Genomic DNA, 10,306 nt, shown 5'->3' with positions numbered 1-10,306 from the left:
CCTGAGTTTCACCGGGTTTAGCTGAAAAACAACAACAACAACAACAACAAAATAAAAGTAAGTCATAGCGTTTACAAACAATTAACAACTTAGAAATTATATTCCAGTCTAAACAAAGGTAATATTTAATATGTTTTTATTTCCTTTAAATGTATTTATATCTAGGCTCTATTAACAACTTCTAATCTAAATGAAGAAAAACCCCTTAATTTTAAAGGGTCATATATTGTGATACAAATCCTAACCTGTGCGGCCAGAGTGATAAAGCATTTGCTTGCATGTGAACATCCAGTATTATGATTTCCAGAGCCTGCCAAGAGTGATTTTTAAGCACAGAGTCAGGAGTAACCCTTGAGCATGGCCAGATGTGGGACAACAAAGTAAAAACCAAACCAATACAAAAGAAACAAATATGCACATCGCCAACATATTCATTTTATTTACTTTTTTCTTTCTAAAGGAGTTCTAATTTGATAATAGTAGGTTTAATTTTTCTTTTTGGTTTTCGGGGTCATACCCAAAAAGTAGCGCTCAGGGCCTATTCCTGGCTCTGGGCTCAGAAGTTGCTCCTGGCAGGAACGGGGGACCATATGGGATGCCTGGATTTGAGACACCTTCAGTTCTGGATAGTCTGCATGCAAGGACTACCTCTATGCTATTGCTCCAGCCCATAACTAGATGATTTTGGTTGTTTATTTTGTTTGTTTGTTTGTTTTTTGTTTTATTTTGGTTTTTGAGCTCAGGAGTTACTCCTGGCTTTGCACTCAGAAATTACTCCTGGAAGGCCAGGGGACCATATGGGATGCTAAGGATCGAACCATGAACCTTTCTGGGTGGTTGCTTGTAAGGCAAACGCTACCCTACGGCTGTGCTATCTCTTCAGCCTCCACTATTTTTTTTTTTTTTTGAATTTGGTCCACACCCGGCAGAGCTCAGTGGTTACTCCTGGCTCTGTGCTCAGAAATTGCTCCTGGAATCTTCAGGACCACATGGATGCTGGGGAACGAATCCTGGTATGTCCTGGGTCAGCAATGTGCAAGACAAAAATCCTACCACTGTGCTATCGCTCCAGCCCCCAAAATCCTAAATTAAAAAGTGAAAATAGGGGCCAGAGAGGTGGCACAGTGGTAGGGCATTTGCCTTGCACATGCCTGACCTAGGAGGGACCTGTTGTTCGATCCCCAGGCATCCGATATGGTCCCCTAAGCCAGGAGCAATTTCTGAGCACAAAGTCAAGAGTAACCCCTGAGCTTCACAGGGTGTGGCCCCCAAACCAAAAAAAGTGAAAATAATTTGAAGAGTATTATCTAATAGACACATACAAATGAAAAATAAGTCTATCAAAAATTGTTTAGATAGTAAAAAAATCACAAGACAGTATAATTGTGCATATTAAAATGGTGAAGATTAAAACATTGACTAAATTTTAGTGATAAATATATAAATATATTTAATATATGGTTTAATATATATTTATTTGTAATGCTATATTCTGGAAACCTATGTAATGTTATAAGCCATTTACTACAATAATATTTAGAAAGAATATCCATATGATAACAAAAACATGTTCTTAAATGCTCAACTATATGTCACCACTTTTTTAGATTTTTAACAATAAAACTTTTTTGTTTGTTTGTTTTGGGGCCACACCTGGTGATGCTCAGGGGTTACTCTGGTTATGCACTCAGAAATTGCTCCTGCCTTGGGGAACCATATGGGATGCTGGGGATCAAACTACCATCCATCCTAGGTCAGCTGCATGCAAGGCAAATGCCCTACCACTGCTCCACTACTCCAGCTCTGATAAACATTTATAAATAAAGAAATTAGGATGAACTTGTTTTGTAAATTGAAAATTACCATAACTTGTAAAGTATTGTAGATCCAGAGTTACTCTCTTCATAAAATACCTTATGGAAAAAACTCTTAAGGTACGTGATAATTGATGTGAGACAGAAACATATTTCTGTAATTGGATAAACAAGGGAAATGTATAATACAATCTTACTTTGAAAGACTTTAGAAAGCATGTTCATATAATTTTCATATTCAATATTGAAGTAATTGCATATGAAAAGAAAAAATATTAAATTATTATATCACCCAGATGTGGAATACTTATATATATTTGTTTTGGTTTTTGGTTTGGAGGCCACATCTGGTGATGCTCAGAGGTTACTTCTGGCTTGGGGGACAATATGGGATGCTGGGGATCGAACTTAGGTCTGTCCTGGGTTAGCCACGTGAAAGGCAAATGCCCTACTGGTGCACTATTGCTTCGGTTACTATATTCTGTATATTATAAGGAAAACAGTATTGTTATGGGATATATTTAAAATATTTTGCAGTAAACAACCTATTTATATTTATTCTATAGGTTTTGACAGAACACAACACATTTATGAGTTAAGTCCTGTATACTCAATGTAATACTTTTGTGTAACAATGAGTTTCGTAAGCAGTTAGACAAGAATTTTAAAACATAAATTGAAAATATAAATTTTAAATTCTTATTTTTTCTTTCAATGAAGTTGCACTTATAATTTTTATTTTGGGGGGGTATGGGGTTACACCTGGCATTGGTATGATGGGAATTGAATCCTGGTCAGCCATGTGCAAGGCGAAAGTCCTACCAACTGTACTATCACTCAGGCCCTGCATATATAATATTACTTAAAGTGATTGACCTAGAAATTTTTCTTTGATTCTTTTCAAAATTTGACTGGTCTACAATTTTCAAAACTTATACTGCTGACTGTCTTTTGTTTTTATTTTGCTATTTAATATTAAAATATGTATATATGTATACATATTAGTACATATAAAATGTATGTAGATATACATTTACTTTTAATGTGCCACAAATATATGGACTTATTTTCCACAATTGACCTTCAGACAGGGGCTGGAGTGATAACAGAAAGGATCCTTAGCTCCTCATATGTTCCTCAGATTCCTGAGCCCTAGTGATCCCTGAGTGCAAATCCAGAAGAAAACCTTTTACTTATCCAGGTAAGGCCCGCAAAACTAAACAAAACTAAAACAAAAAGTTCTTTAGTTTAACTTCTATACTATCTCTCTTTAAATTCTATGTGCTTAAACTAGAAGCCATCATTAATTCCTCATGGTGGTCTTGCATTCTCTCTAGCATAAATATCTAGAAATAATTGATATAATTTTCTTCCATATTAATGTCTCTTGTCTGAAATGTGTGAGTGAAAACTACTTCACAAGATTATGGCTTGGTGACAAGGAAACTGATATGTCCATGATTATAACACAAGGGAGTGGGAGAGAGTGTATTAGGAATTCATACATGTGACTTTTAGGTCCACAAGCTTGGCTCCCACATTAAAATTTTTTTCCTCAAAATAAAAAGCTCCTGGGTCAGGAGTGATGGCCAAGTGGTAGGGCGTTTTGCCTAGCAAGCGGCTGACCCAAGACGGACCGAGGTTTGATCCCTGGAGTCCCATATGGTCCCCCAAAGCAGGAGCGATTTCTGAGCATATACCCAGGAGTAACCGCTGAGTGTCACTGAGTGTGCCCCCCCCCCCAAAAAAAAACCAGTTCCTAAACAGGGGCCAAAGCTGTGGCTCAAGAGTTAAGGAGTCTGCCTTGCAAGCGCTAATCTAGGACTGACCGAGGTTTGATCCCTTGCTTTCCCATGTGGTCCCCCCAAGCAAGGAGCGATTTCTGAGCTCACCTATTCAGGAGTGATCCCTGAGTCACCGGGTGTGTCCCAAAAACAAAAAGAAAGAAAAAGAAAAGTTCCTAAGGAATTGGTTAAAATGTGTTTGTGAGGTCTTAAAGCATATTTCGGCTTTTCTCTTTTTTAATGCCTTTCATTAGTATCTAACAATATTTTTGGCTAAAAATTACAACTGATTAAGCTTTTTGCATTATCTCTATATACGTTAATGTCTTCATTGAGATTGTATTTGCATGGCATGACCTTCATCCATTTTTTTTGGTTTTTCGGGCCACACCCGTTTGATGCTCAGGGGTTACTCCTGACTAAGCACTCAGAAATTGCCGCTGGCTTGGGCGGACCATATGGGATGCCGGGGGATCCGTGGTCCTGATTCTTGGCTAGTGCTTGCAAGGCAGACACCTTACCTCTAGCGCAACCTCGCAGGCCCCAGACTTCATCCATTTTAAGTGCATGATTCAATGGCATTTAGTACATTAATACTTTTTGGTTTGTGCACCAATCACCACAATCCACTAGAAATATTTTTTGTATATTTATTTATCTTTTTATTTATTGGGGAAGGGGTGGGCTGTGTTTGGATCTGGGCTTACACTTGGCTCTTGGCTCTAGGGATCCTACTAGGTGCCAGGATTAAACCTGGGAAGGCAGAATGCAAGGCATGCAACCTATCAGCTGACTATTGCTCTGACCCTCCTGTGACTATTGAGGAGTAATTTAAATTATTTTTATAGAAATATATAAAAATTAAAATTATTTAAATTTGTATATATTCAATTACTCATTCATCTCAAGCCTCAGATAATAATAATTATTATTATTTATTATTATTATTATTATTATTATTTTGGATTTTGGATCACACTTGGCAGAGCTTAGGGGTTACTCCTGGTTCTACACTCAGAAATTGCTCCTGGCAAGCTCAGAGGACCATATGGGATGCGGGGATTCGAACCACTATCCTTCTGCATGCAAGGCAAACTCCTTACCTCCATGCTGTCTCTCCGGCCCCACCTCTGATAATTATTGATCTGCATTCCATATGTATAAAACTTCCCTGCAATAATATTTTATTTTTATTTATTTATTAATTATTATTTTGTGGGGTTTTTTTGGGTCACACCCAGGAGTACTCAGGGGTTACTCCTGGCTCTGCACTCAGAAATTGCTCCTGGTAGGCTCGGTGGATCATGTGAGATGCCGGGAATCGAACCAGAGTCCATCCAGGATTGACTGCATGCAAGGCAAACTCCCTACCTATGTGCTATCTCTCCGGCCATTGCATTAATATTTTAAATAAATAGCATATGTGCTATTTTGAGTTATGTATATCTTATCTTTACAAGATAATTTGAATATATGCATGTTATAATGTGTATGAATGTTTCATTTTTTATGTTTTGAGAAATATTGTTGAATCCTTTAGCTATAACACACTTATCTTTATTTTTAATATTATTCCCTATACATTTTTAAGTGAACTAAGACAAAGTTATTCTCTAATTTAATTTCTGCAGGAGTTAAGAAGTGTCTACATTTTTAATAATATCTTTATTTAAACACCATGATTAGAAACATGTTTGTAGTTGGGCTTCAGTCATAAAAAAGCACACACACCCCTTACCAGTGCAACCTTTCTACCACCGGTGTCCCCCATCTCCCTCCTCTCCCACCCCTGCCTGTCTTCTAGACAGGCATTTAACTTCTCTCTCATTAACATTGTCATGAAAGTTGTTAATGTAGTTATATCTCTAACTGAATTCACCTCTCTTTGTGGTAAGCTTCCTATCATGGGTCTATCCTTCTAACCCTCATCTCTTTTGTTTCTCTGTATTATAAAATAATGTCTTTTATTTTTTTAAATCCCACAGATGAGTGAGACTATTCTGTGTCTATCTCTCTCCTTCTGACATTTCACTCAGCATAATAGCTTCTATGTCCATCCATGTATAGGAAAATTTTATGACTTCAGATTTACAAGATAAGAGCTATTAGAATTGAGCCCAGTTGGTGACTACTATTATGTTTCTATATATTTTTGCACATATTATTGTATATATATATACATATATATGTTTATGCCATGGATAGTTCCCAAAATCTAATATTATTAGACTCTAAGTTCATATATAAATGTTTTTTTCTATTATTTTGAGTCACACTGAGCAATGCACAAGACTTGCTTCTTGATCTGTCTTTAGTGGTTTCTCCTTGAGATGATCAGGGCACTATGTAAGATGCTGGGATTTAAACCTGTGCGAGTGCATTATCTAGTCAATAATATTTTCTGATTATATAGTAGGAGCTAATTCTTATTCATAAGCAGAATAAAATATTTTATTCCAATATTATCTGCATTACTTAAATAAAACTGAAATTTCTAACCAATTTTTATTAACCAAATTTATGCCCATAAGCATTTTGACCAGATCATCTATCTATCTTTCTTTCTTTCTATCTATCTATCTATCTATCTATCTATCTATCTATCTATCTATCTATCTATCTATCTATCTATCTATCTATCTATCTATCTATCTATCTATCTATCTATCTATCTATCTATGTGTCTGTCTGTCTGTCTGTTTGTCTGTCTGTCTATCTATCTATCTATCTATCTATCTATCTATCTATTCGACCCAGAAGAAAAATAAAATAAGTTTACATTATTGGGACATAAATTCTGAATAAGGATGCATCATTTTTTAAGAAATATGGTATGCTCCATAAATTTGCATGTCATCCATGTGCAGGGGCCATGCTAATCTTCTGTATCATTTCAATTTTAGTATATGTGCTGCTGAAGTGGAGCACAGGGAGGCCATTTTGTAAAGGCCAGATGGCAGGCTTCTTCTCAGGTTCTGATCAGGGAGAGACCCCATTTTGAAAGAACCACATGGTGTAAGCCACATGTTAGGTTTTCACAAGCCTATTTCCATAGGCCCCTCCTCAAGCTACCTGGCATATCAGGTAGTAGCATATCAGGGAAGGACAAGGGAACAGTAAGAGTGTATCCCTTGACAATAGCCAATCATTTTTGAAGATTATCAGAAAGCTGGAACCTCCCTATATCCTTTCCCTCTATAATCTTCCTCATGTCTTGGACAGGCTTCATCTACTTAAGCTATGGCCCTGGCTGGCCAGTGTAGGGGCCTTGTTGGTGAGGGATTAAAGTATTAAACTTTATTCCAGTTGTGTGGTCTCATCCTTCTACTCCAGACCCTAACAACATCAAAGGAATTCTCTTAATTTTCACTAATATTTTAGTTACCAATAAAAACTTGAATAACGATATTTGTAAAAACATAAAAAAAACCTTCTTTTATGGGGAGGTGGCACACCTGTTGACACTCAGAATTTACTCTCGGCTATGCACTCAGAAATCTCTCCTGGCGTGGAGGACCATATGTGATGTTGGGGATGGAACTCAGGTCAGTCCTGAGTCAGCTGTGTGCAAGGCAAATACCCTACCTCTGCACTACCGCTCTGGCCCAAAACTTTTATTTTTAACTTTAATAATTTTGTGCTTCTGTTTTAAGATATTTCTTTTTAGTACTGCTAAATTCATGCCTTTGCTTTTAAGACGAATAGCCCAATTTATAATTAAAGCTGGGTTTTGGTCAAAATAGCCCTAAATTATTTATTAGAGATTCATATTCTCACTTTCTGTAGTACCTAGACTCTAATAAACCCATTATGGTTTTTTTTTTGTCCACCTTTTTGAAACTTAATGCATAGCTTTTAAAATGCTGTAAAGTTTCTCATGGCCATTCGATAAAAGTCTCTCGTGGCCACATTAGATGAAAATTTTTAGCATCACTGAAAAGATCCTTCTCTTTGAGAAGATCAAATCTTTAGTCTTTAAAAAATTACACTGACTACTCATGATATCTATTCCCCTTTCATTTTTAGAATTTATTTAATTTCCCAATACATTTAGGTCAAAAGCTCTCTAGAATTTTCTCATAAATCTGATTACCATGATATAGATCTTCGAATTTGATGGTGACTTTACATACCAATGAATATCTCATAGCACATGAATGAAGATCATCCAGAAGATCCTTTCTAAAGGCATAAAGAGATGGATTTATCACAGATCCAGATAAAAGTTCAGTTTTCCCTCTCTGAGACTAGGTTAACTGAATGCAAATTTACAGAGAAACAACAGGCAGATGAAGGGATGAAGGGAACTGAATTCCTTGCTGTGTACCACAAAGGGCATATCCCCATTGATATACATAGAAGTGACCATAGAGGCAGGAATATAGACTTACAACAATTGCTTTTCTGACCCATCAGAAAACGCTGGGAAGGAAAATAGAACTGTTCAGGGCAAAGACTCCTACTTATCTAAAGGAGATCTTACCTGTTTCCAGACCTTAATGGCAGAGTCCAGTCCCAGCTGGCTTTTCATGGGGATGGGATGAGTTAGAGAGCAAATGATACCAAAAGTGGTATCAAGCTAGCAACTAGAATATGGCTGCACAGGGGCTGGAGCAGTGGCGCAAATGGTAGGGCATCTGCCTTGTCAGTGCTGGTCTAGGACGAATCACAGTTCGATCCCCTGGTATCCCATATGGTCCCCCAAGCCAGGAGCAATTTCTGAGCTTATAGCCTGGAGTAACCCCTGAGCATCACAGGGTGTGGCCCAAAAAACAAAAAAAATATGACTGCACAATAAGTTATTTTAATTTTTAATTTTAATATATTTATTTAAACACCATTATTACAAACATCTTTGTTGTTCGGTTTCAGCCATAAATAGGTACACCCCACTTAACCAGTGCAACCTTTTGACCACCAATGCCCCCCACCTCCCAAGTTATTTTTTTAAACTTTATTTATTGACTGATTGGTTTTGAGGCCACACCCAGCGGTGCTAGGCAGCATACAAAGCAAATGCCCTATGGCTGTGCTATCTCTCTGCTCCCCCTAAGTTATTTTTAATAGAAGAAGACAATAGGAAAGTACTTCCTCATCAAAGGATCCTGTTGGAAACAAAAAGAACAACAAAAGTCACTGTGAGTTGAGTCCTGAAGCACCAGCATTCCATCTTTTTCTCTTATTTGTAAATCAGAGCAGAGCAGAGTTCCCCTAGAAGCTGTTTGGCTTGGTTTGCTTCCCTTTGTTGCTTCTAAAAGTTACCCCCAGGGCAGTGACAATAGTAAATTAGCATCATTCTGGATGGCTTGCCCTGAGGGTTAAAGGGTTAAAAAAGTTTTAAAAACCTCAAAATCTAGTTGCCAGAGGCAAGATGAGCACCCCAGTTTTTTTCAAGGGTAGGAAGGCAGACACAACCCCAATTCTCTCTGTCTTTCTCCTTTCCTCTCCCTCTTTTTATCTTCCTCCCACCCTCTCCCTCTCTCTCCCTTTCCTCTCCTCTCCTCTCCTCTCCTCTCCTCTCCTCTCCTCTCCTCTCCTCTCCTCTCCTCTCCTCTCCTCTCCTCTCCTCTCCTCTCCTCTCCTCTCCTCTCCTCTCCTCTCCTCTCCTCTCCTCTCCTCTCCTCTCCTCTCCTCTCCTCTCCTCTCCTCTCCTCTCCTCTCCTCTCCTCTCCTCTCCTCTCCTCTCCTCTCCTCTCCTCTCCTCTCCTCTCCTCTCCTCTCCTCTCCTCTCCTCTCCTCTCCTCTCCTCTCCTCTCCTCTCCTCTCCTCTCCTCTCCTCTCCTCTCCTCTCCTCTCCTCTCCTCTCCTCTCCTCTCCTCTCCTCTCCCTCTCCTCTCCTCTCCTCTCCTCTCCTCTCCTCTCCTCTCCTCTCCTCTCCTCTCCTCTCCTCTCCTCTCCTCTCCTCTCCTCTCCTCTCCTCTCCTCTCCTCTCCTCTCCTCTCCTCTCCTCTCCTCTCCTCTCCTCTCCTCTCCTCTCCTCTCCTCTCCTCTCCTCTCCTCTCCTCTCCTCTCCTCTCCTCTCCTCTTGTCTCGTCTTGTCTCGTCTCCTCTCCTCTCCTCTCGTCTTGTCTCGTCTTGTCTCGTCTCCTCTCATCTCGTCTCCTCTCCTCTCGTCTCCTCTCCTCTCCTCCCCCTCTCTCTCTCCTCTCTCTCTCCTCTCTCTCTCCTCTCTCTCTCTCTCTCTCTCATTCCTTATTTCCTGCTTTAAAATCTATCTGGCTCATACTATAGCAAATTGATTCAATGGGGGAGAAGCACTCATCTAATTAAGATAAGCAAGGTAGGGATTAAAGACATATAGAACATTGGATAGGTTGTCTTGCACAAAGTAGGTCTGGGTTTGACCACAGCATCCCATATGTTCCCATGGGCACCAACAGGAGTGATGACTGAGTGCAGAGACAGGAAGGAGTAAGCTCTGAGTTTTATCACCATATACCACCCTCTCCTCCCCCACAAAAAAAGATAAGTAAAAACTGCCCAAACTCCCCCTTTGTCTCCACTGCCAGACAGAGATGAAATTTGACCAATTTAGGAACTCTGGAAGGAAGGAACTCAGGGACAATTTCTATTATCCTACTTCATTTCCTTCAGGTAACTATGTTCTAATCAGATGTCATGAAAAGGTTCCAGATAGGGACCCAATAAAGGAACAGTGACAAAATGAGGCAAAAATGTACCTATGAGACACATCAGAGGAGTCACTAT

At 39.0% G+C, this 10,306-nt stretch overlaps 1 non-coding gene across 1 annotated transcript; it reads right to left on the bottom strand.

Annotated features, from left to right (window-relative positions):
- Positions 1-6,420: 6,420 nt before the first annotated feature.
- Positions 6,421-6,526, bottom strand: LOC126000310 (U6 spliceosomal RNA). The gene has a single exon (XR_007492661.1). It is a non-coding gene; the product is annotated as a U6 spliceosomal RNA (small nuclear RNA).
- Positions 6,527-10,306: the final 3,780 nt, after the last annotated feature.

This window comes from Suncus etruscus, chromosome X, assembly GCF_024139225.1.
Source record: "Suncus etruscus isolate mSunEtr1 chromosome X, mSunEtr1.pri.cur, whole genome shotgun sequence".
In the NCBI taxonomy this organism is placed as follows: domain Eukaryota; kingdom Metazoa; phylum Chordata; class Mammalia; order Eulipotyphla; family Soricidae; genus Suncus; species Suncus etruscus.
Note: the sequence above shows the minus strand (reverse complement) of the source record. Positions and strands in the feature narration are given on the sequence as shown.